The sequence below is a fragment of the Pezoporus wallicus genome, unplaced genomic scaffold, assembly GCF_028554395.1.
Source record: "Pezoporus wallicus isolate ANWC-B61680 ecotype Strahan unplaced genomic scaffold, APGP_CSIRO_Pwel_v1 contig_6631, whole genome shotgun sequence".
NCBI lineage: Eukaryota > Metazoa > Chordata > Aves > Psittaciformes > Psittacidae > Pezoporus > Pezoporus wallicus.
The window spans coordinates 156,726-179,438 of record NW_026639372.1 but is presented as its reverse complement, the minus strand read 5'-3'; the positions used below and the strand labels follow the sequence as shown (position 1 = coordinate 179,438).

Here is a 22,713-nt window from a genome sequence, read left to right as displayed (position 1 = left end):
AGGTCAAAGAATACAAAAGTACAAGTTTTCAGTTTAACAGCCATTGGTCTATTTATTCTGAAAGAGAGCTCAAATTGGGTTCCACCTTTCAGTGTCCCTAAGACCTGCTCTGAGTGGAAACACCACGTCAGAGAGAAGCCCTGGAGACTAAACATGGATCACGTGTTTAATGTCCCAGATTTCCATTTGAGCTGCATTCGAGCCTTGCTTTTGGTCTTCAAGGCTTCTTCTGTTTCCTGTGCCACAGCAACTTCAAACATGAACTGTTCTTTTCTAAATCTCCACTAGGACACCAAGATTAGAATGCTTTGCTCCAGTTACTAATCTCCAAAATACTTAATGTGCTGTGTAAGGCAGCATTCCAGAAGAAAGAAAAGATGCCCATGAACTGTCACTTGAAATTTAAGATTATCCCTCCAGAGACAGTCTGCAATGATCCTCTAGCAGTCATAAACCAGAAGTTTTGAAGCTTGTGTGGGATGAGCAGGGGAGGGGAGAATGCTGTAGCAGATTTAACATTATCCCTAAAGTCATATGGTAGGATTTCTACTCTGGTTCCATACGCCACGCATGAAGCAGCTGTGCTGATTCCCATTGCTCACTCCCACTGCTTCGTGCAGACAGCAAGCTGCTCCCCGAGCATCAGCCTCAACAAAGCTGCTTGGTTTTAACCCCTGACATGGTTTGCCAGTTCTTCAGGCTCCTTTTGCTCCCTCCTTCAGGATCTTTCCTTCCACTTTTTGAGCAGTGGGCTCAGTTTCCATTTCTTAATGCAGCAGAGACTGTGATGAGAGCACTGCACCCAGAGTCAGGAGACCTTCATCCATTTTTGTGTCTGTTCACTCGTGACAGATTGTGGCTGTTTGCTCTGACCTCAGTTCTGTGCCTCAGCATCTGGAACAGCAGAGCTAATCCAAGAATGCTACTAGCAGAATGTGTGGTTACTGTAGAGGACATTAAGGATGGTGGGAAGGCTGGAAAGGGGCTTGTGGGTTAGGAGGGGAGGTCAAGTAAAACGAAGGCGAATAGACCCATCTATGCTTAATGCACAATGGGCCAAGTGGAAGGTGTCTGAAGGTGGAAGAAGTGTGTAGGAGGGTCAGAATCACTCCATGCAGGTGTGCTTTTCTTTTGGAGCAGTTGCTGTTGACCACTGTCAGAATATGAAGCAAGCTGGATTTATAGTCTGACTCAGAAGCTTTTACTCTCTGTTAAAATTCCTGGGTTTAGGCAGGGCTAGTTTTTTAGCTTTTTATTTATTTCAGGGCTGAGATGAAGTATGAAGCATCTTCTCTCTTCATCTGTCTGGAAATAAATGCGCTGTGCTGATGGGGACAGCATCTTTTATGTTGCCAGTGAGATTCTGTGAGGGCATCCAGTTCCCTGGACTCGCAGTAGCCATAGTCAGGCTGTTTTACCAAGAGGAAGCTCGCCCCTGTGGAAGCTCAGTGCACTGTTCTCGCCGGGTCTGGCTCAACAAATGAGCCTTAAGAAGGTCACAAACTGCTTTCTTAGGTGTATCCACAGTGAAGTGTTCATGAGAACCCACCATGGGCACAGGAGGGCTGTCACAAGCTAGATGCCATCTGCCGGCAGTGCACTGGAGCTATTAGTGAGCTTCTTGGCATAAGATCTTGCATAGCTTCTCTAGCCCTGAGGAAAGCACCTCTGATTTCTGGATGTGGTAGGGTTGGGTTTTTTTGCATCTTTAAACTGAGTTTTGTCTCCCTCGGGTTAAGCATGTGCATTGCCATGGCTGGTGTAGCTTCTCAGGAAGCAATACAAGAACAAATACATTTCAAATCCTGATCCATAGATTGTCCTTTTTTTTTTTTTTCACCACACTACAGCTTAGTTAAAATACACCCCACTCCTCCTCTCACCCCACATTCCTGCCACATACCTGGCATTCCTTCATCCTTAATGAAATGGAGTGGGGGATTTTGCCTTCCTGGAATTTTGGAGGAATACTAAGTGGATTTATCATGAAAAGCCCCATTTAGGATACAAATCTCCCTGAAAGAGAGTCCCCATATGGCAAACCTTGCTTTAGCTGGTAATGGTGAACAAAGTGTTTAGGTCCTCATTTAATAGCTATTTTGGAATATATATATAATATAACATTTTGCAATATATATATATAACATAAATGAAATATATGCCAATAGCAGCCTGGCACAGGGTGCCCAGAGGAGCTGTGGCTGCCCCATCCCTGGCAGTGTTCAAGGCCAGGTTGGACACAGGGGCTTGGAGCAAGCTGCTCTAGTGGAAGGGGTCCCTGCCCGTGGCAGGGATTGGAACTGGATGAGCTTTAAGGTCCTTTCCAGCACAAACCATTCCATGGTTCATTGATTCTTCTTCAGCCCTGTTGTAAGTATTGCTGTTGATGGAGACCATGTTGGAACAAGCTCCTGAGAGTGTGGATGAAGCAGAAGAGGCTTAGATCCTTGCAAATACAGGTAGGGACACCAGCAGAACTCCTGGGCTGTTGGCACTTGAGATTTTACCAGTCACTACAGTGTGGACACACTCTCCATAGACAAGGCAAGGTTGTTAAGTCAAAATAGTTTTCTTCAGTCTCAGTCATTAATTGACACTAATAAACACAAAGCTGCCTGGTTGGATCAAAGGTTCTTCTGGCCTTGTCCTGGTAGTGACCTCCAGGAGATGTTGAGGGAGAAGTATAAGAATAGGAGCAGTAGTGATCATGTGTGTAAATCAGGAAGAAGGTTGTAAATAATTCCAGTTGGTTAACACCACATACCCAGGAAGGCATGTGAAATGTGAATGTGGTCCTCCTGGAGCCCCTGTTTCCATGGGATCCATCACTATTGCAGGACTTCGTTGTGTTGAATGGACAAGTTAAGGTATCCAAATTACAAGAGGTCCACATTGATGTGGATTTTTCAGTAGCAAAACCATGCTGGACTATGACCATCCCTTCGAAGCACTGTGCTGTGGATATTGTGGGTCAGGTGTGATAGCCCCGAGCTGTGCTCCAGAAGGGCTGGGACAGGACTCTTGCATCTGGCCGGTAAGCCCAGCCCTGCCTCTGCTCTGGGAGAGGGGCTTCCCTGCAGCCCCCAGGGCAGGTGCAAAGGCAGCAGCAGCTCTGGGCCTATTGTATGACAGCCCCAGGCTGCTTTCATCCAGCTCCATGGTGGCAAATAGCCACGGGCTGTTCTTGCTGCTGGGGAAACAATGGAGAGGAAGGCTTTGATTTCCTCAGTGATGGACACCCTCCTGCTCAGGGGTGGTGCAGATGGAAGGAACTGGAGGCCAGGGCTCTGGTTTTTTTTTTGCTTTTATCCTTTGTTAACAGCTGGTAGCTTCTTGTTGTGAGAACTGCCACGACCTCTCTTGAGCGTTTGTTTATGCACTTTGGCTGACATTGCTTGCAGGAGGACTTTGATGCACAGCCCCGGGGGCGTCTTCTGGCTGGAAACAGGAAGAGTTGAGCCCGGCTGAATACCAGTGCGCTCCAGCCTGGGAAGAAGAAGGGCTGGTGCCCTGCCATGGTGGCAGCGTGCTGGGATGCGACTTCCCATCACCTGGGGAAGATGAGTCAGTCACATGCTATGATGGACTGTCGCCAGGCTGATGGCTTGTGCCCTCTTCCCCTTCACAGCAGCATCTCATGTGAGCAGCGGTTATGGCCAGGCTGGAGCAGTGGATGGTGCTGCACTGCCAGTGGGTGGAAAAGATGCAAAGAAGAATCTGGCATTTGTGGGGATTTGTCATGTTTTTCTAAGGGAGCAACCAGGAGGTTGCAGAGGTTTTGTATGGGGTTCAGGCTGCAGAACTGTGTCTGTTAGAGCTGGGAGATGCCCAGCGTGTGATCTGGGGAGCTTTGCCCAATCTTCCTGCCCCTGGCATCCTCGGGGTTTGCTGGCTGCTCCACCCGTGCCTTGTTGGGCTCAACTGAGGAAGGAATGATTCCGAGCTTCTGAGGGCTTCACTTCCCAGTGTACTGTAAAACTTACATATCCATGCCTTTTGCAATAGATCCTATTCACAGGAGGCTTTGTTTCTGCCCTTCACTGCCCAAATCCTTCTGGGTATTGAAAGCAAACAACTTCAATAATGATGCAGGAATGGAGAGGATAGTTTCTGTTCGCAATACCCCTGAGCCCATTCTCTTAAACGCATTTTAAAAATCACAGTAAATACTGTATTTCACAACACAGCAGGTTCCCCAGACAGCAGACTGTTCCCAGGAGCTGTAACCCCCCTGAGAATGTTTACCCAACTCAAAATGCACTTTATAATATTATACTGTGTCCTGGGCTGCACCCCCAGAGTGTGAGCAGCAGCTTAGGGAGGGGATCCTGCCCCTCTGCTGCACTCTGGGGAGACCCGCCTGCAGTCCTGATCCACCTCTGGGGCAACAGCACAAGAGGGACATGGAGCTGTTGGAGTGAGGCCAGAGGAGCCCACAAACCTGCTCTAGTGGAAGGCATCCCTGTCTGTGGCAGGGAGTTGGAACTGGATGAGCTTTAAGGTCCCTTCCAACCCAGCCCACTCTGTGATAGTATGATACCACCTTCAACCTATCCTGCTGTCTTCCATGCTGGCATCTGATATACGTATAAGCACTGGTTGTGCCTCACAGGGTTTGGAAATGAGTCTTTAATTGCAAGCTGGGTGAGCAATGGATGGCAATTTTTACAAGCAGACATCATTTGAGTCACAGGAGCCAGCAGTCATGAACAACTGACTGTCAGGTGTCAAAGTACAACCTGACAACTGGGGAAGCAGGGCTCATTGAGAGGGGTTTTATCTCAAACTCTAGGCTTTAGGGAACGTTTAAGTAGATGGTCACAGTTTCAAGGAGAACTTTAACTCTCAAGTGCCCTCCAATACCTCCCTGCACTGGGCAGCAGCAGCAGGACCGAGCTACACTGCTCCACTGAGCCACGTGGAATGTGGAGCTGGTTCAGATGTGAACATCCCTGTTCTGGGAGAAGCAGATAGTGAGAAAACAGCAGCAGCATGAAAGTATCCCCCCAAATCCCACTGTTCTGATTTTGAATCCAGAACAGTGCTCTGGTGTTTCCGGAGGACAACCCCCCCCCCCTGCCCCGTGTTCTGAGAAGCTACACTGACAATTCCCTATTTTAATCCTTCCTGGAAGCGTGTTTCAGCAGCTCCCGGTCCTGAACTGGGGAAGTGTTTTCCTGAAATGCAAACAGGAATTCTCCAGGGTTTTCTGGCTCAGGACATGGGTCCTCAGACCTGAGCCTGACTTCATGGAACCACAGATCCCAGCAGTCCCCACCAGGCTGGTGGAAACCCAGCAGTTAGGTCCTGCCAGAAGGGACAATTTCTCTTGCTCCAGCTTGGCGGATTTCATTCCTTGGCATATTTTTGCTCCGTGGGCTCTGTTAGAGGATTTTAAGCCAGGCTGCCCCTTCCTTTTTAAAGAAGGTACCTTGGCTTAAATCTAGGGAAAACCAACCCCAAACCGAAACCAACTTCCCCTCAGCTCCCCCTTGGGTTTTTTCCATAAGCATCCTAAGGCTTTCTTGAAATAAAAATGAAACTATGTCTGTTTTGAAAGTGTTTTCATCCTTCAGCTCCTACTTCAAAAATAAAAGGGTTGGAGCTCCCTAAATGTGGCATCAGTTTCTTCTGAGATGTATAATTTAAACATTTTAAAATCAGTGGAGGCCTTTAATGTCTTAATTTCTTAATACTGCTGCCCCAACTTTTTAGACATATAAGCCACTTGATTACAGTTTTATCTTATATGATGAACCATAATTAATATGATCATGTTTAATTTCTTCCTTACTGATCATAAGGTAAAATAATTTCTCCAGAGAAAAGGGAGTTCCCTCAAATAACTGAATAGGAAGAGTTTTTAAATAATTTTGGGTTTGGAAAAAGAAGCTTAAGCCATTGGCTGGGATCAAAGCAGGATGTATGGAATGCAAACTGCATTGCTTGTGATGCAGGGAGAGAATCCCATGGAGTGTTGGTCTGTGCCTGCACCATCGCCCTTTGCCATTGTGGCTTAACCCCAGCTGGCAACTGACTCCCACACAATTGAGCCACTTCTCTCCCCCATGGTGGGATGGGGGAGAGAACTGGAAGCATAAAAGTGGGAAAACTCATGGGGTGAGATAAAGGCACTTTAAGACAAGGAACCTGGAGAGGGGCTTTGGACAAGGGCCTGTAGGGACAGGCCAAGGGGAATGGCTTGAACCTGCCAGAGGGGAGACTGAGCTGAGCTCTTAGGCAGAAGCTCTTCCCTGTGAGGGTGCTGAGGCGCTGGCACAGGGTGCCCAGAGAAGCTGTGGCTGCCCCATCCCTGGCAGTGTTGAAGGCCAGGTTGGACACAGGGGCTTGGAGCAAGCTGCTCTGGTGGAAGGGGTCCCTGCCCATGGCAGGGGTTTGAATTGGGTGAGCTTTAGGTCCCTTCCAGCACACACCAGTCTAATTCTATGATGATAGGTAAAGCAAATGCCATGCACGCTTCCCGTGGTCAGGGAGGAGTTCAGCCACCAGGACACCAGGGCTCCATAACGCAAAAGGGTGACTTGGGAAGACAAAGGCCATCACTCCCAACATCCCTTCTTCCTTCTTCTCCTCCCAAGCTCTATACACTGAGCATGACCCCATATGGTGTGGGATATCCCTGGGGTCAGTCAGGGCCAGCTGCTCTGGCTGTGTCCCCCCAGCTCCTTGTGCCCCCCCAGCCTGCTCTCTTGTGCGGTGGGGTGAGGAGCAGAAAAGGCCTTGGCTCTGTCTGTGTGAGCACTGCTTTGCAGTAACAAACACATCCCTGTGTTATCAACACTGTCTTCAGCACAGATCCAAAACATAGCCCCACAGTAGCTACTATGAAGAAAACCAGCTCTACTCTAGCCGAAATCAGTACACCTTGCAGACACGACACAGGAGAAGCAATGGGAGTTTCCTGAGTGGCTTCTTTTCCTTCTCCCAGCACCGTTTCATGGAAAACACAGAAAAGCCTTTGATTGTCAGAGCTCTCCAGAAGACATGCTCCGTTTTTTACTGACCTCTCCCATTTTTTTGGCTAAGCTCCATTTACTCACCGCTTTGGGAAGCAGAAACTCTGTATAGAAGTAGAAATCTCCCTGCTGTCACGCTCAGTCCAATGGCTTGTTCTTTTCAGAGGGGCTCATCGCTGGTGTGAGTGGCACCATCTCAGCAAAGGAATGTACAAGTTGGGAGCCTGAGCACACAGAGCCATCCTCACCCACCTCAATGTACTTGCCTGTCAGCGCTGAGCACACCAGTGGTGCCATCTAAATGGGGGATGCTCTGGAAAGGTGCATTGGTGCATCTTTATAATGTGCACTTGCACAAGCCAGGGACATCCTCCATGGCAACTTCCCTGCCCATGGGTGAAGCATCCCATGCAGCTGGCAATATTGCCCATCCCTGCAACACCCTGGTATATCCCAGAGAGTTCACGATCCCAGTAATGGTGTCCCATCCCTTTATCTTCTGAACAGCGCATCCTCTGCAACCAAGGCCTTGAGCCTGACAGCGTTTATCTTCTCCTGAAATTCAGGATGAGCAGAGTTACACAGCTGGAACGTACTTCATCCGCACCCTGATATGATGTGCCATAGCCTTGTCCTCACATCAGTGGTTCATGACTGAGCCCTCAGCCTCCATCCCCAGTCTTTGGTGCAACACAGATGTGTTTGTGTTTTTTCCTTCTTTGTGGCTGCAGCTGACACCCACCCTCCACCCCTCCAGAGGAAAAGGCCACTTCGACACTCAGGTTGTACCCTCAGGAGAGCACAGCTGAGCAAAGCGTCACCAAGAGGCTGTTGAAACAACTCGTGCTCAGAAATGTGACCTTCAAATTATTTGCTTAAACTCCTGAATGTAGAGGGAGGAGAGTGCGCTTCCAGCCGTCTGCATGTGTGCTGACAGGGGAAATACGGGCTAATTTCTGCCTCCGGTTGCTCCCTGAGCTGATTCCCCAGAAGCACTTGGTATTAAGTTTCCCTCCTGGATCTCTGTGACATTATTACCAACAGTGGTCACTCAGGTGTGCTGGGAGGGGAGGAAGAGCCATGAACAGAGATGTCAATTTCAGCACCAGCAGGACAAAAGAAAACGCGTGTTTGCTGAGCAGGAAGGGTTCCAGAGCCCGGCAGAGCAGGGAGGAGAAGGAAAAGCTGTGAGCCTTTAGAGAAAGAACTATAGAAAATATTGATGATGCTTTTTAGGGCTTGTCAAAGCAGCAAAGAGCATTCCAGCGTTTGTACCTGCGGCCTCACAGGGATTTGACTTCGGATTCACAATTGTATAACGTGTTTTGCAGCCCGGGTTTAAGCGGGGGCTGAGGTAAGTGGATCCAGGGCCATTGTATTGTTGGGGAGAGGAATGTGGTTTTGTGCTCTTGATAGAGGTGGAAATTTGCAGCAGGGCAGGTCTGGGCTGTGGGGGGATTAGATCAGTATCAGCTGCCAAAGCTGCCTGAAGGTAAATTGAATTTTTCACAGAAAAAGAGGAAGAAAAAGCCCTGTGACTTCGCTGCAACTTAATCACCTGCCGCTAACTATGGTGCATGAGCTATTCCCCACCTCCACTTTGCTTTCTAACAGTACTGCAGCAATTACATGGCCCGTTTGACTGGAGCAGTTCTAATCCTTGCCGAATAAAAGTGATCCTGAGCAGCTCTGGCTGTTCTGGGTGTCTGATGGTCTGCTGGGTTTGAGCTCTTGGCAGTGGGCAGGAAGGAGGTCAGCTCAGTGGGATGGGTTTGAGCATGGGGAAAATCATAGCATCAGAGGATGGTTTGGGCTGGAGGGGACCTTAAAGCTCATCTGGTTCCACACACATCCGTGGAAGGTGACAGTCCCTCCACCACCAAGGTGCAGCTCTGTGAGTCCCCACCAAAACTGGCAGGACTCTAAAGGGATGTGCTCAGGTCACTGGCACTCTTGACTAAACCTGTTTGTCCCAAATACTCTGTTTCAGCCCAAGCCTTAACATACCTGCACTACCAGCAAACAGGTCCCTGACCTCCTGGCGCCAAGCCCATGAGAAACAGTCACTGGCTCTCCTCCAGAATAATCCTTCTCGAAAACACTTAGAAAATGAGTGGGTTTAGGGGTGGTGGTTCCATTAGGCTTGCAGAGCACAGGGGGCAACCAGGTACTACTTGGGCACCCTTTCCTTTGGGTGTGTTTAGTGCCTTGAGTCCCCAGGTCAAGTCCTGGTAACCAGCACCGAGTCCTTACACCATTAATTCTGCGGGGATTCTGAACAGCGTGTTTCAGAGAGGACTTATTTCAAAAACTGGGCTTTATTCCTTTACCTGTGGGTGGAATTAAAAGCAAGAGCAATTAAATGCTAAGCAGTTACCAACATGTAGAGTTCTCATGTGCTTTGCAATAACTGCACCCGATATCCTTTTATATTTTCATAATGCATCTATCCTTCTACATTTCTCTCTTCCTGGAACTTGAGTAGTGTGATGGCTCCCTCCTTGTCTCCTTGCTATTGAGCCAACACCTTGAACTCTTTCAGACTGAAATGGGCATTTATGTTGCAGATGTTTATGTAATGTAAGTGGCAAAGGCTTGGGTTTGGTAAGTTTCTCTGCAGTGGTGTGGGTTTTCACCCATACAGGCACATTTGTATCAGCTCTGCTCAACAGTAACTCTGGTCAGTACTAACTCTGTTACTGTGTAAACAGCAATAGCAAAGTGCCCTGCCGGGACAGGGGCCATGGTACGTTGGTAAAAAACGGAATGAAGCCCTCTGTGGTCTCCCTGATCAGTCAGCAAACCAGACATCTGGAACTAGGACATAACAGCTTTTTTCTTAGGAAATGGAGGAGTGTGTGAACTGAACTCACCTGTGAACAGCATTGTCTTGGTCTTTGCTCCTTTTTTCTCTTAGTATATATTTTTCCTCTAAGTTTATCCTTGTGTCAAAAGAAATTAGAAAGACAAACTGTAGGAGAGTCATGTCTGTCATCAGGCTGGCTGCTGCCACACTTAATAAGCACTCGAGCTCCCAGAACAGGAAACTCCCAATTAATAGCGATTAGAAACATTTTTTTTCATTGTAAATACTCTAGCACAGTGTACATCAGCAGCAGCGCTTCTCTGGTTACAGCTGTCATCTTCAGTCTTGTCTACCCTTGGATCTCAATGGAAAGATGGTCTTTCATTTATTCTCTGTCATTAACAAAGCTGATTAACTGGAATACATATGGAGGATCTTGGCCTGCAACAGATGTAGAGCCATGCCTGGACTGACTGCTCAATGCGTTAAGCAAGGAGAAAACATTCATCTGCTCTGCTAAAAGCTCACTAAAAGTGGGAACAGTCTGGGATGCTGCAAAAATAAAACCCAGGTTTGTGGTAGGAGTGACTGTGCATTCCCCCAACTGTTTATACACACGGCTTGTTCTGAGTGTGTTCTGCTGTTTGTTGTCTTGCTACATCATTAAACCAGGTCTCAACAGCCTAGGGAAAAAAAGAAATCCCGATGTAATGTGAGTTGTGTAATAAGGAATATGCAGTTAAGGCCAGATACCTTAACCTTGAGTCTGCGTTTCTAATGTCAGGTAACTTTGATAAAGGGCTGAGTTGCTCATGCCTCCTGATGTTTCCGTTAGTGTTGCTTAGCTCCCACTGTTCCTAATTGCTGATTATTTAAATGTTCACTTACGGGTTTAAAGAGGAAAAGCATTTTGACCTCACTTGGAACTGGGCATGTGTGATGGGACAGACTGATACTGCTGACAACATAATCCTGGTTACCTGAGTGCCGCTGCACCAGTCTCTTTCATCTGTAGAGTAACACCACGGTGAGGGCACCTGACACTGAGGCTGCCCTTTTGAGGGAGGAGAAAGCCCTAAACATGAAACGTCTGTGTTTAAATCCCTATAACCCAGTCCTTGATTCCCACAGCTCTATGTCCAAGCTATAGCTGTCCTTGTGTGTAGCTGCTCAGCTCTGGGTCCAGCCCTGCTAAAACTAATGGGAAGGACTTTCATTAACTGTAGAAACTAGATCCGGCCCTGAAAGATGGACAAAGACTTCTAACACTCCTGCTCCTGGTGAGTCTTTTATGCCTTCAGCTATCAAATGTGTACTGTGCTGAGCAGCATCATTAAAGATGCATGAGCCGTCAGTGTCTCTGTTTCCTGACAGGGCAGGCACATGTTCTGCCCAGGGCTCTGAGCAGCAATTCCAGCCTTAACAGTCTCCTTGTGCTCTTTCACTTCACTGACAATCAAGACCTGATGAATTTGGAGCATCTCTGAAGTCAGACCTTCCAGGTACAGCTGTCTGGTACACTGATGGAAGGACTCAGAGACAAGCAGGGGTTATGCTGGATATGGGCTGCTCATTGGGGTGCTGGTCCAAGGAACTAACAGTGTGTGGTCACCCTTAGGAGAAGAGCAGGACCTGCAAGAAAGCACTGCAGCCATGGGAACAGATGGAGAGAAACTCCCCATGGATAAACTCATCTGGAAAATGGAAGATGAAGCTCCTTAGGCAGCAGAACCGGGAACTAAACAGGCTTCAGGATGCAGCAGGGCAGGTTCAACTCAAGGATTGTGTGATGCAAGTGTCAGACCAAACCAGGGGCTTGTGCCTGGGATTCAGGAAACCTGCCTCCAGTTTTTCTGTACCAAAGGGCTCTGAGGCCAAGTTTCTGTCTGAGATTGGATTCAAAACTACACTAAACTCTTGTGGATCTGAACAGAAATGCCAGGTGCACCCTTAAACACTTCAGCTTGTCAAATACCTGAATGGCACAGAGGATTGTTTGGCTACATACCCTGTGTACTTGGTGTAAGCCAGATTATTGCACAATATTTTCTTAAACTTGGGAGAAAGCTCTCTGATGATGATCGGTCACTGATGAGTTTCAAGTGGAGTGCAACAGGAGATATTTTAATTAACCGCCAATCAATGACTGTCCAACAGAAGGTAGAAGGCCCTTTAATGGGATCAGTGTGTGATAGTGGGTAGAAAATGTCATGTTTCTCCTTTGGCAGTGCTCTGACCTTCCCTCTAACTGCTGCAGACTTCTGAAAAACTGGCATTTGCCTTCAAAATCAAAATCAAAAAGTGTTGCTTTCTGTATTTACCGCAGGCTCCTGTGATCTGGGCCTATGTTCTTGGGTCTGGGCTATTTCCGTACGTTTACTTTTTTTAATGGATTGAAGAAACCAGAGGCCAGAGAAACATGTCGTGGTGTGGGTGTCTCTTAGGATGCAGGAGACCCCATTTTGCAGCTGTACCAGACCTGCCAGCACAGCTCCAATCTGGGTTTCTGTGCAGGTCTCTGCCCAGGCTGGACAGCAGGAGCATGGCAAGAATTTCCCAGATTTCTCTCAGCTTTGTGAAATACAATGTGAAGGAAACCCCTGTTCCACAGGTGAATTATGGGCTGGCAGTGTTCAAGGCCAGGTTGGACACAGGGGCTCGGAGCAAGCTGCTCCAGTGGAAGGTGTCCCTGCCCGTGGCAGGGGCTGGAACTGGAAGAGCTTCAAGGTCTCTTTCAACACAAACCAGCCTGGGATTCTATGACTTCTTCAAGGCCAGAAATTAACAAATTCAAGGACACTATCAGAAGTGATGGTTTATTTCCGTAAAGAGAAGAAAGTGGATGTGACTGCAAATGAAATAGCATCATCTTATCTAAAAGCTAAACAATTCTTTAGTCCAGTGCTTAGATCTTTTAGGATACTCTTACTTTGCCTAATGCGATCATTTCCTAAAAGCCTTCAGCACTGACCCAAGGACTGACCATGAGCGCCTGTTTTCAGGTAGCCAGAGGGTCTCACTTCTGATTCAAAGTCATTTGGATGCTGTTTTTTGAGGGTCCCCTCTTCTTGAGTTGCTGTCACTTCTAAACTCACTAAGACAGCATCTGTTGATAATGTGTTAGTGCAAGGAGCTTGTGCGGTACCAGAAGTGTGCCGTGCTTTTATGTTTTGCATGCGAGTTGCATCTAGGCCTCAGAACATCTTCTCAAAGGTTCCCACAGGTGCAAAGGTGTTGAGTTAAAGCGGCTTAATTCTGACCTTCAACATCTGCAGCCAGATGCAAAGTTTGCACCTTGAGACAACCTTTCTGATGAATCTCCCCCACCTGCTGTGAGGAAGGGGAGCACCAGGCACCAGCTGCCACCCCAGGGCTGGAGGAGAGAAACGCGATGCAGAGCCGTGAGAACAGAAACGATTTTCAGCCCCCACACTGCAGGCAGAAGGAAATGCTGTGCTGTTGAGAGGCTCTTCCCCAGAGCCTGTGGAGGTGGCACCAACCCCACAGGTTTCTCTGCAGGAGCCATGGCAGGGGACTTGAAGCGCTACAGAAAATGGAGGGATTAATTCTGTGATTAAAGCCCTTGTTACTGAAGGTGCTGCTGCTGCTCCAGTGGGCTCTGAACTGCTGCACTGTGTGAGGAGCTGGGAGGAGGAAACCGCCACCAAAGCAACCCTTCCTCCAGAGAGCTGCCTTTGTGCTTCCGGGAAAGAGGAGGAAGGAATAGCAGCCTTTGGTAAGGGTGAGCTGTGCAAACAGTGGGTGTTGATCAATTATCTTTTTTCTTTCGCTGTGTTTACAAGGTACAAACTGCCACCGGCACCGCCCCAAGTCTTGCTGGTTTTTGTGGTGGTGAGGATACACTTCGATAACTTATTGGAGTGTTGGGAAGTCATCATGCCAGTTTAGTGCCTCCTGCCCAGGCTGGTGTAGGCTTTCTTAGCTCAGATGGAGTAACAGTCCCCAAGGCCAAGGCCCCTCCTGCCAACGTTTGCAAAATTGTTATTTTACTGATTCCATGCCCAAGAATGAAAGATGAGTTACTCTTGACTTCTCTGGCTGCAGCACTTTATTGTTCTGCTGATTTGAGCCAGATCTGTTGTACCCTCTCTCTTTGCCTCCTAGTTTATTCTTCATCTAATCTTTGATTTCCTTTCATAGCCCTCTACTGAAATGAAGATCCCAGATACACCCCTCATCTCTTTTAGTCCCATATTTCTGCTGCTGCTTTCAGCTTTCCCTTGGTACCCTTCTGTGTCCTTTTCTCTCTTACTGATTTCCTTCGCCTAATTTTCTTTTTTCATTCAGCCCCTGGTTACGTGCCCTTCTGTAAGATGTCTGAGAGCCTTTCCATATCTTCAGCACTTTCCAAGACCTTGTGTCTGTTGTTTGTTCCCTTGTTTGCCCTTTTACAGAGAATAACCAATGTCAGTGTTCTGACTCATGTATCTTTCTGTAGATCATGTTTCACCACTGGCACCCCTTGGTTTGAGCATAATTTCCTTTTCTTGTCCCTTGCTGCTTCCTTCATACCAGCCCACAATCCACAGCTGAATCGCTCCTCTCCTGCCACCACTCCACAATTCCCCTTGTGTTGCACTGCTCATTTCCTCCTGCTCTCTCTGTTTGAACCCTCTTGCCCTCGCCATTAAGACTGTAAGGTTAACACTTCTGTTTTCTCATCTCCTGCACTCTCCTGGTGTTTTCCAAACCTCCCCTGCCCAGTTGACTTTACCTCCTGCGCTGGGCAAGCCCCAGTGCTTGAAGCAGCCCATGTTCACCAACCGTGACCAACTTCTGCCTTCACTTCTCGTGTCATGGCTTGCTGCTTCTTATCCCAAGCCCTTAGTGTGCTGCCAGATGTTGCCCATGAGCACTGCCCAGCTGTGCCGGGCTATTGCATAGGACACCAGAGCGTAGGTTGCTCTTCTGCTTTGCAGAGGCTCATGCTCATGCTCATTTGCAGTAGGTTTAAGTATGGATATGGTCTATTTCCTTACAATCCACATCGCTTCTTAGTGATGGTAACTCTTAGCTGGGGTAAAATACATTGGGAGACCTTGAAAGATCATGAAAAGAAAACTTTGCCATGGAGTTAAGCCTGCAGAGATGGAAATGCAAATTGAGGAAACAAGAGGGGAAATGGGGCAGCAGCTTCAGCCCATGCATGGCACTGCTGTCACAGCTCCTCCTGCGGCACCTGACTCCCCTGCAGCCTGCCCACGCTCAACCCTGCTGTTTTGACAAGTTGCCACCATGCGAGTGACAGGCACGTGCTCTACAGAACAAGGATGTGAATTTTACTGTCCCCTCACTTCTACATTACTAAGCTCCCAGCACAGCCCAAGACTGGCAGCCCTTTGTGCATCCGAGCTACAGGGTCTGCTGAGTGTCCTTCAGTTGCTGCAGGTTTCCATCTATGATTTTAATCCAGAAGAAGCAATTTGGTGGCCAGCACCTAGTGTGACAGCTGAGTAACTCATGTTTTACAAAAGCACAAGAGGAGAAACCTCTTCTTGGGCCCAGGTGAAACCTCTCCAGCAAATAGTGAACTTGCTAAAGAAACAGAACTGCCTGTGAAATTGCATTGAACACTGGATAAGGAAGGAGGTGCTAGGAACTGTCCCTCTGAAAATGCTGGATGTTTACTAGTGCTTTTTATGAAACTTTACTTTTGAAATATCTTTTTTCTTAACCTGGATCTCTAATCTTTTAAATTTGTACCCCCCAAAAAAAGGAAAAAAAAACAAAACAAAGAATCTTGACTGTATTAAAGAGCAATAAATTGTATTTCTACTCTAGTTTCAAAGCTTTGTGCTGGCAACAGAAGCAAGAAATTTGACTTGCCAGCAAAGCCGAGGGTGCTGAGGATGCCTACAGGCACTCTGACATGTGCACCCCTCCCTCTGCCCTGGATCTCCACCTTCTCCATTCCTGAGCTCTGGGCACCACAAGGGCCCGATTATGTGGTAGCTGTTACTTATCTTCCCAATGACAATGCTCATATCCAGATCTGAATAGCAAACGAGTTGGTTTTGGTGTTTGGTTTTGATCCTCTAGCTGTTCAGATGCATTTCAGGTCTTTGCATTGACTCACAGGTTTGGAGTGGAGCCAGTTTGTGTGACTGCCCCATCATTACTATACATGCCTCAGAAAGCAGCTGTGCTTACAACACATTTTACATAAACAAACAACTGAATCATGGACTTCAGAGACTGGTCCAGCGTTGCTCGGCTCTCCAGTGCCCTGGGCTGAGGCTCCAGCTGCCAGACTTGGGCTTTGGAAACCTGCCTCTGCTCTGTGCAAGCCCATGGCTGCCAAGGTCTTTGGCTGGTGAGGATCTAAGTCTTGTCTGAGATCTAGAGGGGAGACTGAGATGAGCTCTTAGGCAGAAGCTCTTCCCTGGGAGGGTGCTGAGGCACTGGCACAGGGTGCCCAGAGAAGCTGTGGCTGCCCCATCCCTGGCAGTGTTCAAGGGCAGGTTGGACACAGGGGCTTGGAGCAAGCTGCTCTGGTGGAAGGGGTCCCTGCCTGTGGCAGGGGTTGGAACTGGAGGAGCTTTAAGGTCCCTTCCAACCCAAACCAGTCTGGGATTCTATGATCTGTAACTAAACTGTAACTTGGATAAAAATTTCTCCTCTCGTCTCATTCTGCACCTACACCTCTGTGAATCCAGTGAAGAGGAGGACATGGGCATTCTTCTCATCAGCTTTGTTTTCCAGGTTTTTGCATGTACAAATACAGCGATAAAACAAGCTTGTACACAATAAGACATGTCTCCATGTGTCACTTGGTGACTCTTAAAACACGGTTCTGCCATGTTGCATCAGTAATATATGAATCCTGACAGAGCTCCCAGACACTCCTTGGAGAAAACTCCCACCTTCAGCAGACTTTCACGCTCTGGATGCTCTCTCACACTTCTGTAGAATCAATTGCAAAGTCCAGGTTTATTACCCATAAACACTTCCCCTTATGTTGTCTTGTTCAAAGGAGTGAGTTGCATTTTAAACCAGAAGGCATTTGTTGAGCAAGAACGTTTGAATGAAACCTTGCTGCTCAATGGTCAGAGCTTCTCCCTGCTCATCTGTTAGGTCTGGGTGGAGGCCCTTTCTCAAGGAGGAGTAGAGCTGGTGGTGATTAATCCTCCAAACCTCCTGAAACCTCTTTCACCCTGGAAAGGCAGCCCGTCCCAGACACACGACCTGACAGCAGCATCAGGAATTCTCTCTGCACGGCTCCCAGCCCGCACAGGGTAAGTGTGGGCTCCCAGTGCCGCTCCCTGGCCCAGGAGGCTTTCTGGCTTCTCTCCGAGCTCTGGAGACAGGTTTGGCTCCTGGCAAAGACTCTTATCTGCCTCTCTTTGTCCGTCTATAAAATGGGCATGAGGCATACTTCAGGAATGGTGTTTGTTGCCAGCCTCAGTCACTGTGCTTTTACAGCCTGACGTGAATATTACACTGGTTACCTGCATGGGGGATGTAGTTTCTCCTCAAAAGTGCTCTGGGACTTCATCCCTAGCATCGATTCACTCTGCGGCATACAGGAGCCTGCTGCTGTGCTTGGCTACACTGAAACAAGGGCAAACCAGTTTCTAACTCAGATCCCTCCCCAGCCCTTCCACTGTCAGCGTAGGCAAGAGCATCCCACAGCTTGTGCTCAGCCAGCAGCCAGGGCAAATCTCAGCTACAGCCACACTCGGCAGCCGCAGGAGGGCCGAGGTGTGATGGCTGCCTTCCACCGCAGCTTGGGGACCTTCTTTTAGGTCTTTATTTATAGGATCATCACAGAATCCCAGACTGGTTTGTGTTGAAGGGACCTTAAAGCTCCTCCAGCTCCAGCCCCTGCCACGGGCAGGGACCCCTTCCACCAGAGCAGCTTGCTCCAAGCCCCTGTGTCCAACCTGGCCTTGAGCACTGCCAGGGATGGGGCAGCCGCAGCTTCGACCCCCGCAACCCCAACGAGCCCCAGCCCAGCCCGCACCCCCGGGGCTGCCGCTCCCCGCCCCGCGCTTCAGCCACCTGCGGGCCCCGCGGCCCCCCCCGGCCCCGCCCCGGGGCGGAGTTGCGGCCGGAGCCGGAGCCGGAGCCGGGCGGGGGCCGGGGCTGCGCGGCGCCGTTGCTCGCTGCCTGCCGCGCCGGGCCCGCTGCGCCGCAGGGAGCCGCTGCGGGTGAGTGCGGGGCCGGGTGGCGGCGGAGCTGGGCGGGCCCGGCCCGGTTCCGTTCGGTTCGGTCGCGGGGGGGGAGCAGCTGCCGAGCGGGATGCGGTGGGCGCGGTGCGGGCCTCCCGGCACGGGGGAGGTGTCCGTGAGCCCCTCGCGCGGGTCCGTCTGTTCGGGTGTGTCCCCGGCCCGTGCTCCCCGCCCCGGCTGCTCCGTGGGGTCCCCGCCGCGGCCCGGAGCTCGGGTAACTGCAGCCCCGCGCGGTCCTGGACCGGGCTGGCCGGAGCCGCCTCACCGGGGTCACCTCGGTCCGTGTGGGCAGCGGTACCGCAGCGCAGCTCGTGGCGAGGGCGCGCGTACCTTTTGAAGCGGTTTTTATTCCACGGGAGGGTTTCGCTGGCGTTGGAGTACGTGTTTGTGTCGAGGGGCATTCTGCAGCGCCCAGGACGTTAATTTCTTGCGTTTGCTAGTGGGTGGGTTTTGCTTATTGCCTCTAGAAACCCTGTCCCTTTTGGCATGATTTCGGTGTGGAAGAAACACACTGGAGATAGCAGAAATACGAGCAACCGTAATTCCTGAAATGGCACCAGGGTTGCAATTGCTGGTTTCTGTGGGAAATGAAGGTCTTTCTTGGAGACAGTCACGTTCAGGTACAGGCAGACCAGGCAAACTTTACCGTGAACTTGAGCCCCTTCTCAGGCTCCGCGGTTGAGGTGGCAGTGCTGCCAGAGATGCTTTTGGTTGACTTCACAAACCAACAAGTTCATGTTTAGATCTTTGCTTACTTATTCTGAAAAGATCTTTTCTGCATTGTGATAACCACTCGAGGGGTAGGATGGAGGATGCTTCAAGCTACAATAGCATCACAGGAAAAGTGGCTTCTCACAAATGGCTGGGGAAAGGAGAGGGTTCACAAACCAGGACAAAACCCTGAATGAACCCTGAGTCCTCCTAACAAACCCAAGAAAGCCTCGGGCTCCTGCCTGCCCTGCCTTCCACCTTGACCCTGAGCCCTGCCACCACTCCTCTGTGCTTTTTCCGAGGTGGAGGGGTTTATGGTTGAGAAGAGGCGAATTTTCTGGCTGGAACTGAACCGAGCCTGGAAGGGGTTTGTGTTTGTTGTGAAAGATGTAACGTATTAGATCCTGAACATGCAGAACATGATTTAATTTATGATTTCCCTTTTTTAATCTCTACGCTAAGGGTTGGATCAATGGATGATATTGAAGATACACTTATTACATTATTTTTATGGGTTTTACTTCATGTCTTGAGATGTCTCATGAGGTTGGAAAAAGCCCCCCAAAAGGCAAAGAGGTTTGTTTTCCTTCTGATTGGAAAATGTGTGTATCTCATGAGAAAACCCAGGTTTAAAGTGTTGAACTTCAGATATCTGTGGTGGATGGAATGAAATGCTGAGATAGTGCGTCGCCTTCTTGCCATCAAGACCACGTGTCTGTGCTGCCTGTTCCTAACAATGTCTTGTTGTTGAGTCTGTTGTTGCATGAAAAATGACTCTGTGTGAGTTGCTGGTACCAATTGTACGAGCTCCTTGGTGCTTCTGCAGCCACTTTGCTGGAACCTCATTTTCCCTTGGTTTAATAATTTATAAAATGCCTGTTGCCTCTAGGCACTTTTCATCCAGTAAGAAGAAAAACATCAACCGGTGTTTACTGGTTACAGAGCCTGAGATTGACAAATAATGAAGCTTTTGTGGCTGAGGGCATGTCTGAATTTTATCTTACATAAACGGGAAAATACAGGGCTCGTGCTAAGTCTTCTGGGGATGTTGCTCCTTTCTTATCCCCATTCTTAAAAAGGCCTCTTGCTCACTGGTGGCAAAGTGTGACCTTCCTTAAGGTGGTTTTGGATCTGCTTCTCCTTTTTGCTTTTACCTATGTCTGACTCAAGTTTGGGAGCTCTTGGGTATTTAATCATTGTAAAGTGAGATAGCAAAATCAGGTCCTATCTCTTCACAGGCTTAGTTTTGTTGGTGTGAAAGAAGTCAGTCTCTTCTTGGGCAACACATTGCACTCTCAAGTCCTTTGCCAGATGCTTATGAGCCATTATCATTAACTGCGTTTCGAATCACTCATAGGGCTGGAGGGGGAAAACTGGCTTGCAGATCATCTTGTCTCCTTTGAAACTGCTAGGTGATGATTCAGTGACCTTAGTGGGCAAATTATATCACCAGCCAATTTGCCTAAGAAGAAAAACTTGCCTGATATCAAACAAACTGGCATTCTGAAACCTTTTGCTGCCCCAAGTGATACCTCCAGTTTCAGACACTTAGGGGCTTTTGTTGTGGCACTGAAAAGGAGACATACTAAACTCAGTCATATTTGTGCATGGTATTCACTCCACCTCCATCGGGTTTTGAAGGTATTGTTCCTGAAAGTATAAGAAATCAAGAATGATGTAATCCCAGCCTGGTTTGGGTTGGAAGTGTCCTTAAAGCTCACCCAGTTCCAACCCCTGCCACGGGCAGGGACCCCTACCACTCGAGCAGCTTGCTCCAAGCCCCTGTGTCCAACCTGCCCTTGAACACTGCCAGGGATGGGGCAGCCACAGCTTCTCTGGGCACCCTGTGCCAGCGCCTCAGCACCCTCCCAGGGAAGAGCTTCTGCCTAAGAGCTCATCTCAGTCTCCCCTCTGGCAGGTTAAAGCCATTCCCCTTGGCCTGTCCCTACATCCCTTGTCCCAAGCCCCTCTCCAGCTTTCCTGCAGCCCCTTTAGGCACTGGAGCTGCTCTAAGGTCTCCCCTTGAGGAGCCTTCTCTTGTCCAGGCTGCCCCAGCCCAGCTCTCTCAGCCTGGCTCCAGAGCAGAGCTGCTCCAGCCCTCGCAGCAGCTCCGTGGCCTCCTCTAGACTTGATCTGTCAGCTCCATGTCCCTCTTGCGCTGTTGCCCCAGAGCTGGATCTGGGACTGCAGTGGGGGTCTCCCCAGAGCGCGGGGGGGGGGATCTTAAAAATCGTAACATTCCAAGCTGTCCCTCCTCCGTGGATAACCCTCTCCTCCTCCTCAGGATGTGAAACTGCTCACTGGGGTGTAATGGTTTTGGGGGACTTGGCTCTGCCAGGGATCCCAGCAGAGCTGAATTTAAGGAGGCTGAAGTGTGGTTCAGGGGCCCCGCTCATCACCTTGCCATCCCCATCCGTGCTTCAGCAAAGCCCTATTCCAGAGCGATGTGCCCCTCAGACGCGCCTGGCAGCTTGTGGCTGGGTGCTGGCAACGTGGGTCAGGATTAGCCCCGGCGTGGGCAGCCAGAGCTGCTGAGTGGCTGGCCGGGGGAGCAGCACAGGACGGGGTGCACTGTGCCCGCTGCCAGCCTGGCCACGCTGCCTGCTTGCTGTGGAAAGCAGTTGGGGCTGGTGGCTCCTTGGCAAGGAGGGCTGTACTGGCAGGCAGGTGCTGATGTAGAAGCATCCAGGCACGGCGCTGTCAGCTCTTCTTGCTGGAAGAGCCGCAGGAGTGAGTGGGGATGTGTGAAAGGGGTCAGCTGGCGGCTCTGTGCAAGGCTGTTAGTCAGGTTACAGCACCTCCCGGGACGGCCCTGCCGGCTGGCTCATCCGTTAGCGAAGTTTAAAGAGGCTTATCTCAATCTTACTAGAAATCTGTCGTCTTCTATTAATCTCCTTGCCTCTCCTCATCTCCTCTCCCCTTGCTCATTCATCTTGACAGCACTGTTCTGCCTGTGTTGCTGCTGGTTGGCACCAGCTGTGTCACTTGTCCAAGTCTTGTTTTAGGGCATTTTATTTTGTGGACTGTCATTTCTTGCTGTCCAACGTTGTTTTTCTTTATATATATATATCCTAAATTTTAAAATATTTTTCTTTGATGGTGACGCTCAAGCTGTGCCAGCAGAGGTTTACACTGAGTATTCAGAGCAATTCCTTCCCCAGAGGGTGCTCAGGCGTTGGAACAGGCTGCCCAGGGCAGGGCTGGAGTCACTGTCCCTGCAAGTGTTCACACACTGTGGAGACGAGGCCTCAGTGCCATGGGGCAGTGGTGGCCTTGGCAGTTGGAAACGGTTGGACTTGGTCATCTTAGAGGTGTTTTCCAATCTGGTTGCTTCTAGGACTCCTGAAAGGACAGCAGAGCCCTGGCGCTTTGCTGGCTGGGGTGGAGGTGCAGGAGAACCACAGTACCCAGGAGCAGACTGCAGCTCTGAGTAAGCCAAAGCCCACTGCTCTGCCAGGTCCTGCTCGGCAGCTGGCGTAGGGTGGGACACAGCTCGAGGGACTGTTAATAGTGGACGTGAATCGCTGGCTGCTGGCACCTTCCCCCTGGCAGTCAGGACAGTTCCCACTTCGGGGGCCAGTCCTGCACTTGGATAGGGCAAGGAGCATGGATGAATGGCAGTGGAAAAAACTGGTGAACTCTGGGAGGTGAGAGGAATGAACAGTGCACCCCCAGTCTCACGGCAAAGTGGGAAAGGGTTCATCAGTTTGAACTGGTGATACTGGACCGGGTCTGAACTTGTCAGCACCCCTCAGTGCCTCCATGAGCTGGTGTTACTTTCAGAGTAATGCCATTTTTCCTAATGGACCTTTTCCTTGCAGGTCTTCCAGACGTGTGTCAGTACTGAGGTTAGCAGCCATGTAGGCACCAAGGGAAAGAAAAGAATAGCTTGAGGAAGGCTGAGCCTTAATACCCCGACAAAGCAAACAAGTGGTGTATGGTTTGACCTGGATTAGCTGAGCTGTGAGATTTCTGGCTCTAGAAGCCTGGGCAGGGAATGCCAAACCTTTGCCAAAGGTGTCTTGGC

General features: G+C 49.5%; 2 protein-coding genes across 3 annotated transcripts in view; one reads left to right on the top strand and one right to left on the bottom strand.

Moving 5' to 3' along the window:
• The window catches only part of ADIG (adipogenin), a 68,624-nt gene that overhangs the window by 18,557 nt on the left and 27,354 nt on the right, over positions 1 to 22,713 (bottom strand). The window lies entirely within an intron of this gene.
• PPP1R16B (protein phosphatase 1 regulatory subunit 16B) overlaps positions 17,860 to 22,713 on the top strand; it is a 54,726-nt gene continuing 49,872 nt past the window's right edge. Inside the window, exon 1 of one of the 2 annotated variants that reach the window (XM_057414344.1) lies at positions 17,860 to 17,954. The gene's annotated coding sequence lies outside the window, so the exon portion shown is untranslated. Of the gene's footprint in view, positions 17,955 to 22,436; positions 22,617 to 22,713 lie in introns of those variants that run through there. The other variant, XM_057414343.1, reaches the window with a different exon arrangement.